This window comes from Ovis aries, chromosome 6 (assembly GCF_016772045.2).
Source record: "Ovis aries strain OAR_USU_Benz2616 breed Rambouillet chromosome 6, ARS-UI_Ramb_v3.0, whole genome shotgun sequence".
In the NCBI taxonomy this organism is placed as follows: Eukaryota; Metazoa; Chordata; class Mammalia; order Artiodactyla; family Bovidae; genus Ovis; species Ovis aries.
Genome location: NC_056059.1, coordinates 86,258,566 through 86,268,914, shown reverse-complemented (window position 1 = coordinate 86,268,914; position 10,349 = coordinate 86,258,566).

Below are 10,349 nucleotides of genomic sequence, written 5' to 3'. Positions count from 1 at the left end.
ACATTTTAATACTAGTTGTGAGGCTCAGCATAAGGCTTAAGGCTTTTATGGTTTATTTTTTGCCTAGACGTACCACAGAGCCTCTTCTAGTCACTGCCATTTAAAATAAGCATCTAAAATTATATTTTGGATATGTTAATTAAAATTTCATTAATAAGTGAAAAATACATCCTTCCTATTCACTCCTTGAAGTGAAGTGAAGTGAAGTCGCTCAGTCGTGCCCGACTCTTTGTGACCCCATGGACAGTAGCCTGCACCAAGCTCCTCCATCCACGGGATTTTCTAGGCAGGAGTACTAGAGTGGGTTGCTGTTTCCTTCTCCAGGTAATCTTCCCGACCCAGGGATCGAACCCAGATCTCCTGCATTTTAGACAGATGCTTTACCGTCTGAGCAACCAGGGAAGTCCCTGGTGAAAATGATTCACTGCTTATCGTTTGCCAGCTCTAAAAATAGGGTTAGCCATATGCAAGTCTATGTAATACACTGGGAAACAGCTCTTCTACTAGCTAGCAGTAACTTTTATAAGTATTTACTTTTTTAACTTTTCTCATTAGTTTCAAATCTGTCAAATAATACTATCTATACTTAATTCAATTTATAATATTGTCTTAAGTCTTAAAGTCGCTCAGTTGTGTCCGACTCTTTGTGACTCCATGGACTATACAATTCATGAATTCTCCAGGCCAGAATTCTGGAATGGGTAGCCTTTCCCTTCAGGGTTTCTTCCCAACCCAGGGATCAAATCCAGGTCTTCCACATTGCAGGCAGATTCTTTACCAGATGAGCCACCAGGAAAGCCAATATTAAAATAATTAGAAATAATTTATATAGAGTGAGTTGGTAACTACATACAACCTACATTTTTTCTGTGCCAGTTTATCTTCCATTGCTTAGATACTTATCAACAGCTTTCTAATGCATCTTATAACTTCTCATCTGTTCTCTCCAAAATGCATTTTCCATTAACTTCCTCACAAATGGTTTCTTTCTAAAATCAATGTAACAAGCAATTTTACTGAATCAAAATATTTCTGAGGTTTTGTATACTGTCTAGAGTAATGTTCAAGATGTTTAACGTAGAATTCAAGGTCATTCAAGATCTTTTCAGGAAATCTTTCTGCCCTCATTTCTTAACATGTCATATTCCTCATTCACAATTTTTCCAGGGCACCATGATGTGTCCATGATCATTCTGACTGGAAATGCCTTTCTATCGCATTATTTACCTTGTAAATGCCAATCTGTTCCTAAATATTTGGTTGAGATTTGAACCATTTGTGAAAAGGTCTCCCAAATCTTCAACATACTTGAACTTTTTAATAAATGTGACAAATGAAATAGTTGAACAGATACTGAAGTTGCAAATGTAGTTAAGATTTTTTTTCTTTATTCTGTGAGTAATTCTTCAGTACACGCCAGGAATTTTCTAAGGATCTAGGAGAAAGCCATAAACAAATGAAAAATCTCTGCTTTCAAGGAGATTATATTTCAACTGGCTGAGAGAGATGATTCCATGATAAATAACACATCGTTGCTTTTATCATCATGCATGCTAAGGGGAAAACTGGAGAATGAGTACAGGAAGTATTAATAGGGATGAGGTGGTCACTCTTAGATAGTGTGACCAAAGAATGTCTCCATGAGCGAAACAGCAAAAGCTTGAAGGAAGACAACATTTTACTGTAGATAGTTCAGGAAGAACTCATCTGCAAAGGCCCTGATTTAAGAGTCGGGTTGGCAAATTTGAAAAATATTGGATAAAACAACATGGTTGAAAAATAGTAAATTCAGCTGAAACAAAGTCAGAGGGAAAAATGGGACCCATAATACAAGGTTCTTCAATATTGAAAAGATTTTAAGAAAACAGTTACACTGATTGGAAGATGCTGTCAAATAGAAGATAACTTGGGATTATCCACCAGAAGTAGACTGAAGGGGCAAGAGAAGAAATATGATCAATTTGGAGCCTACTGTAATAATATAGGCATGTGATTATGTCAGCAGATGGAATAGTGAGAAATGGTAGCATTCTAGATATACTTTGAGACTTAGAGAATGTAGAATTTAATAGATTAAAGGTGAAGTGTGAGAGAAAGGGAAAGGTCAATAATTACTCCAGATTTTTGGCTTGATCATCTAGAATAATGTAGTTACTACTTACTGGTATGGCAGATGTTGAGGGAGGATCTGGTTTGTGGGAAAACCATTAGGAGCTTAGTTTCCCCCCCCCCCAATTAATTAATTAATTTTATTTTAAAAATTTTCCTTTATATTGGAGTTGCAATGAGCAGCCTGGTAGGCTACAGTCCATGGGGTTGCTACCAGTCGGACACGACTGAGCAACTTCACTTTCACTTTTCACTTTCATGCACTGGAGAAGGAAATGGCAACCCACTCCAGTATTCTTGCCTGGAGAAATCCATGGACAGAGGAACCTGGTGGACTACAGTCCATGGGGTTGTAAGAGTCCAACAGGATTTAGCGACTAAACCACGACCACCACGGTCTTCTGTTGATGCTGTCTGGCCAGCAGAGGGAGTCCAAGATCCACCACAGGATTAGAGAGCAATTTACGGAGAAGGCAATGGCACCCCACTCCAGTACTCCTGCCTGGAAAATCCTATGGGCGGAGGAGCCTGGTAGGCTGCAGTCCATGCGGTGGCTAAGAGTCGGACACGACTGAACGACTTCACTTTCACTTTTCACTTTCATGCATTGGAGAAGGAAATGGCAACCCACTCCACTGTCCTTGCCTGGAGAATCCCAGGGACGGGGGAGCCTGGTGGGCTGCCGTCTATGGGGTCGCACAGAGTTGAACACGACTGATGTGACTTAGCAGCAGCATACTTTTAGAAGCTTAGTTTTATAAATGTTAAATTTGAAGTTCCAACTAGAAATTTAGGTTGAAATATAAACAGTATACAACAATACAAAATTATCTAGCGGGATTGATTTCTTTAATCATTGAAGAATGATTAAAGAACAGACAACAGAGATCTTACTATCATGATATCAGTATTTTCTAATGCTACTGATTACATTACTTTGTCAACCAAGGTCTGTCTAGTCATGGCTATGGTTTTTCCACTAGTCATGTATGGATGTGAGAGTTGGATTATAAAGAAAGCTGAGCGCCAAAGAATTGATGCTTTTGAACTGTGGTGTTGGAGAAGACTCTCGAGAGTCCCTTGGACTGCAAGGAGATCCAAACAGTTCATCCTAAAGAAGCTCGGTCCTGGGTGTTCATTGGTAGGACTGATGTTGAAGCTGAAACTCCAATATTTTGGCCACCTGATGCAAACAGTTGACTTATTTGAAAAGACCCTGATGTTGGGAAAGATTGAGGGCAGGAGGAGAAGGGGACAACAGAGGAAGAGATGGTTGGATGGCATCACTGACTTGATGGACATGGGTTTGGGTGGACTCCGGGAGATGGTGATGGACAGGGAGGTCTGGCGTGTTGCAGTCCATGGGGTCTCAAAGAGTCGGACACGACTGAGTGACTGAACTGAACTGAACAGATGTACAGCTAAAATGAGAACATAAAGGAAAGGAAGCTCTTACCACACTTAGAAATAAAAGACCTGGAGTAGGTGAGTTCTGTAGGATATAAATAAACAGAAAGAAAGAAAGGAAATTCTAAAATACTGAAAGTCCTGTATTATTTCAGTGGGCATATGTTCAATACATTGCAATGATTATATCAGTAGTTCATCAAGATGCTTATGCATAGAAATGTCCTTAAGTATAAGAACCAGGTAGTCCAGAAAGAAGATAATGTATAGAGGGGAGTTTGTGCAAAGTTGAAGGAACAGAGAGTTAGGTCATAAGTAATCAAAAAGGTCAATTACCCTGAGGATGAAAACAGAACTTGAATGCAGATTGATAAGAGCTAAGGATAATTTAAGATATGTTATCTTATAAATGTTACTAGTTGATTAGTGAATATTGGGTCATTGGAAATAATGTAGAAAATTTCGGTAATTTCTGTCTAAAACAAAGTGGTCTCTGGAAAGAAAAACAGCACTAGTAATGTGAGCTACGAGGAATGACATGAGAAATGTATCTAATCATTTTTTCTAAAAAGAAGTTTTGAATTAATACATTGAATTATGTATTTTTGATATGCTTTGAGAAATCTATGAATGAAATCTTATGGAAACTCAAATCATATTTTAATATATTTATCTCTATTTTTAATGTCAAAATATTACTTTATTACGCAGAGAAATCCCTTTTAAACTAAATGTCTGTTATGTATTGGAAGAATTGTATGCATGTGGGTGTTCTTTGGAAGGAATGATGCTAAAGTTGAAACTCCAGTACTTTGGCCACCTCATGCGAAGAGTTGACTCATTGGAAAAGACCCTGATGCTGGGAGGGATTGGGGGCAGGAGGAGAAGGGGATGACAGCGGATGAGATGGCTGGATGGCATCACTGACTCGATGGACGTGAAATTGAGTGAACTCCGGGAGATGGTGATAGACAGGGAGGCCTGGTGTGCTGTGATTCATGGGGTCGCAAAGAGTCGGACACGACTGAGTGACTGAACTGAACTGAACTGAACTGAATATAATGCCTGGAGGCCTACATACAAATTTTAAAATCCTGTTACCTCTGAGGAGCTAGGGATGGGAACGAAATTGAGCAGCAACAATGAAGCTTCAGTTGCAGTGACAATTTTCTTTTTTCTACTCGTGAACTAAGGTATTTTAATAAATTAAAGTACTACTTGTGTGTGATGAAATGCGCATGTTTAAACAGTACAGGTGGATCATTTACCAGGGTCGAAGTGTGTTACTTTTCTATCACCCCATGAAGTTTCCTCCTGCCCTGTCCCGCTTGATCACCTCTCTCAGAAACTGTCACTTATCTGAAATGATCAATAAATCATTTTTTTCTGTTTTCATTTGTATGGAATCATAGAGCATATACTGTATGACATCTAGCTTCTGTCTCATGGCATAATGTTTTTGAGATTTATCCACGTTGTTGCAATTATTGCTGAGTCATCTATTATAAAAATGCTGTTGAACGACACCCTGGCTGTTTCTAGTTTGGGACTATGATGAATAAAGATATCATAATATTATTTGTACAAGAATCTTTGAAGACAACTTTTTTTGTCTTGGGTAAGACAGAGGAATGGTATAACCTTATCACATGGTAGATGCACACTGAATATTTTCATAGCATGTTGACAGTTACTTGCAGTTTTAAACTCAGAGCAGAGCATATGTTAGCATTTGGAGTACAGCCACTAATCTTGTATGACTTTCCCAGTAACTAGATAAATGGTATACTCAAGGTGGAATGTTCTCTAATTTCACCAGAAGAGGAAGAGAGATTCAAGGAAGTCGTGTGATGGGCATAAAGACACAGCTGGACTCAAGTCAGGAAACACTGACTTTTATTCCAGTGATTTTTCTATTCAAGAGTACTCTGTTCTGTTACCCCACTTCTTTACTGAGCAATCTTTTCCGATTTTGATTTTGAGCCAAATACATCTCAGTATGTGTGTATGAAAGTGTATTTTTTCACCAGAAAATTTTGTGATCTAACTTGAGCAAAATATTTGTGTGAAAAAATTTAATAGACAACATAGGGGTTACTAAAATGTAGCTTAGAACACAAATATATTAGATATTTTAATGTAATTAATAAGAATTAGATTCCATCAGTGTAGTTAATAAGAATTTATCTTTTCAATTTTGTCATATACTTATATGAAGACTGCCTTGTCAACCACCAGAACAAGAATAAAGATACTGAATAGAAACTTGACTTTATTTGAATCCTAATAAAGTAGATATAATAAAGTAGTAATTCATTTATTCCTTCTCAAACTTGTATGGATTATACTATTTGCTAAAGAATTGTGATACTAGTGATATACAGAAAATTAAGATTATATTCCCTGATTTCAGGAACATATTTTCTAATAAACTCATACTAGATAAGTTAAACAAAATGTTGTAGTGGAGTATACTCAAAATGTTATGAGAATATGAAAAATGTTCATATCAATCAAATCAGATAAGCAGGGACATCTAGGAAAGGATCAGAGTAAATGTAGTGCTATGTCCTACAAAATGAGGGGAGTCACAGAGGAAGGAAGTGAGGAAAAGGAAGGTGTCAGAAGCCTGAACAGACAGGAAAATGAGAGAGGGTAGCCAAATGAAGAGCAACAATTTTGAGTTCAAGAGAAAGAGAGGCAAGAATTGAGGATAAAGGGTTCTGGGAGGCTAAACATTTTATGTCTCCTCTTGGGGGCTGAGAGTAGCATGGAAGACTCTTCATCAGCAGTAAGGTGGAAGCACTGAATTTTGCATTAATTATTGAAAAATTATTACAGAGAAAGATTTATAGTGATGTAAAATAGCAGACAGCATTGCCATTTATAGGGGTGTGTGAAAGAAAGTACGATTATAAGGGCCGATTTGCTGAAATCACTGATGATGTTGATTAAGGAACAGATTGAAGAAATGTTTAAAAGAATAAATAACAGACTATTAAACAACCAATCAAAAACGCAGGATGTTTTGTGTGTCTGCTATGAGAAACGGAATTGGAGTAAACGATTAAATTGTCCCAAAATTCTATTAAAAAGAAAATCAGAGCTTAATCTGGCACTATTTGCTGTAATTCCCTTGCTCAATTATATGCAAGTGAATTCAAAGCCAGCAAGTTAAATATGAACTATATTCGAATTATACACATAAAAATTAAAATATGTTGTGAGGAATATTTAATAATTAAAGAATTTTAAAAATTCATATTTAACAATTGAAAAATGTAAAAGAAATAATAGATTTCTCCTGAACTTTTTCTCTCAAGAATGATACAATATTGCAGAACCATATTGCACCTGAAAAATAAATAGTACATTTCTGCTAAAAATTTAATAATCAAAGGCTTGAAAAAGTAATATAGTGACTTCTATGTTGGTTTTTGCTGCTTTTTATTCACTAAGTCATGTCCAACTCTTTTGAGACCTGCTGAGCCACTAGGGAAGCCCAATATGTTGTTTTACTTGCTTATTATCTGTCAGTTTCTCTTATTTATTCACATCAAGAACACCGGATGTTATTCAGAATTCGAAGTATTTAGAGTAGCTAGTGGAGGTGATGGGATTCCAGTTGAGCTATTTCAAATCCTGAAAGATGATACTGTGATAGTGCTGCACTCAATATGCCAGCAAATTTGGAAAACTCAGCAGTGGCCACAGGACTGGAAAAGGTCAGTTTTCATTCCAATCCCAAAGAAAGGCAATGCCAAAGGATGCTCAAACTATTGCACAATTGCTCTCATCTCACATGCTAGTAAAGTAACGCTCAAAATTCTCTAAGACAGGCTTCAGCAATACATGAACCGTGAACTTCCAGGTGTTCAAGCTAGTTTTAGAAAAGGCAGAGGAACCAGAGATCAAATTGCCAACATCTGCTGGATTGCAGAAAAAGCAAGAGAGTTCCAGAAAAACATCTATTTCTGCTTTATTGACTATGCCAAAGCTTTGACTGTGTGGATCACAATAAACTGTGGAAAATTCTGAAAGAGATGGAAATACCGGACCACCAGACCTGCCTCTTGAGAAACCTATATGCAGGTCAGGAAACAACAGTTAGAACTGGACATGGAACAATAGACTGGTTCCAAATCGGGAAAGGAGTACATCAGGGCTGTATATTGTCACCCTGCTTATTTAACTTCTATGCAGAGTACATCATGAAAAACGCTGGGCTGGAAGAAGCACAAGCTGGAATCAAGATTGCTGGGAGAAATATCAATAACCTCAGATATGCAGATGATACCACCCTTATGGCAGAAAGTGAAGAGGAACTAAAAAGCCTCTTGATGAAAGTGAAAGAGGAGAGTGAAAAAGTTGGCTTAAAGCTCAACATTCAGAAAACTAAGATCGTGGCATCTGGTCCCATCACTTCATGGCAAATAGATGGGGAAACAGTGGAAACAGTGTCAGACTTTATTTTTTGGAGCTCCAAAATCACTGCAGATGGTGATTGCAGCCATGAAATTAAAAGATGCTTACTCCTTGGAAGAAAAGTTATGACCAACCTAGATAGCATATTCAAAAGCAGAGACTTTACTTTGCCAACAAAGATCCATCTAGTCAAGGCTATGGTTTTTCCAGTGGTCATGTATGGATGTGAGAGTTGGACTAGAAAGAAAGCTGAGTGCTGAAGAATTGATGCTTTTGAACTGTGGTGTTGGAGAAGACTCTTGAGAGTCCCTTGGACTGCAGGGAGATTCAACCAGTCCATCCTAAAGGAGACCAGTCCTGGGTGTTCATTGGAAGGACTGATGCTGAGGCTGAAACTCCAATACTTTGGCCACCTGATGCGAAGAGCTGACTCATTTGAAAAGACCCTGATGCTGGGAAAGATTGAGGGCAGGAGGAGAAGGGGATGACAGAGGATGAGATGGTTGTATTGCATCATCGACTCGATGGACATGGGTTTGGATGGTCTCCGGGAGTTGGTGATGGACAGGGAGGCCTGGTGTGCAGCAGTTCATAGCGTCACAGCGTTGGACATGACTGAGCGACTGAATTGAACTGAGTTGAACTTTGGAAAAACAAATTCAAAGGATACATTTAAAATCTTTTGAAAATTAAAATTTCCTTCTTTTTCAGCAGTTGAGATATTAGATAAAATGATTGACTAAAATAGGAATGATTAAGTGAGGATTATTTATGCAAAATAAAGTTTTTAATGATGGAAATAAAAATGTAAAGAGTAGGCAAAGGTAGATATGAGAATAAAATAACATAGAAAACTTCATGCCAACCTTAAAAACAAAGTAATTTTGCAAAACCGCCATGTTAGAAATAAAACATAAATTCTGAATTTATCTTGAGGTTAAAATACAATTAATTTTAGTGAGTATATATTAGACTTTCAGACAATAAATAAGGTTCTAGGTACTCAAACAATAAGCTAGTAACATCCTATTTTTTGAGATTGTATTTTTTCTTTGGATTGTAGAGAAATAAGTATGTTTGAGACAGCTAGATAATTTAAATAATTTTGTCATTTTGATTTCTAAGTGTCATAGCTATGGAGACTATTTCTAAATAACTGTTGGAATAAGTCTGACTTTAAAAAATTACATTGCTAAGTCACATGAAAGGTTTATTCAAACATGTTTGATTGCATTTTTCTTTCTTCCTTCCTTTTGTATCTTGATTTCCCTTCCTCTCATCTTTTCCCTCATCCTACCTCCCCTTCTTTTCTTCTTACTTTTATTTTTTCCTTGGTCTTTGAAACAAATAAATTTTATAGATATTGATCATATTACTGAGTGGATTTAAAGCAATAATATGGCTCAAGTGAATATAAGAGATTTTGAATAAAAATTCAAATGATCCTACTTGAGTGTAATGTAAATGGAAACATAAACCACACTGAAATTGAACATATCCTATATTTTAGGTTGGAATGCTACATTTAAGTGTTATATGAATCTATTCGACAAGATATATTAAAATTATACTCAACAAGATAGAAAGTTGTGAAATATGTGTGACATTCAAAATAAAAACTGCTGACTGTATTCATAAGAATGGCATTCTTATTTTGTCTATAATCTTAAACTGGGAGATGGCTTTATAAAACTAATAGACCAGAGCTTGTTTTTCTATCTTTAGAAAAAGAAAGAATGATAGAATGTTCTCCAAAGCCAAATATCAGGCTCTTGAAAATGACAAGATGTTTCCTTTACAACATAACACAACAAACAGATATCGCTATTTCATGAGTGTGGTGCCATAAGGATACAATCCAGAGCCAGCTTTAATATGTACTTTCCTGTTTTCAGTCTCCTCCAAAAACAAGATGATCTTTAACTCTCAATTCATACTAATGAGAGAAACCCAAAGCTGAATCCCTGAAGGATTCTTGAAGTAAACTTTTCTAAGCCATCAAGGAATTTAAGTGTATGCTATGTTATAATTTCATTTTAATGTAATATAGAAATATGAGATGACAAATTTGTAAAAAGCTTTTAGTGCAATTAGATTGAAGATTTGGTTTTGACTTCAGAGGATCCAAAGAAAATTATATTGACGCTATACTAAGGTGCTTATACATTATCTGGGAGACAAATGAATATATAGAGATGTCTAGGAAATTAATGTGGCTTCTGTGGTTGTTCGGATGGCAAAGAGTCTGTCTGCAATGCAGAGGATCTGTGTCTAATCCTTAGGTTAGGAAGATCTCCTGGAGAAGGGAATGGCAACCCACTTCAGTATTCTTGCCTGGAGAATTGCATGGGCAGAGGAGCCTGGCGGGCTACAGTCCATGGGGTTGCAAAGAATCACACACAACTGAG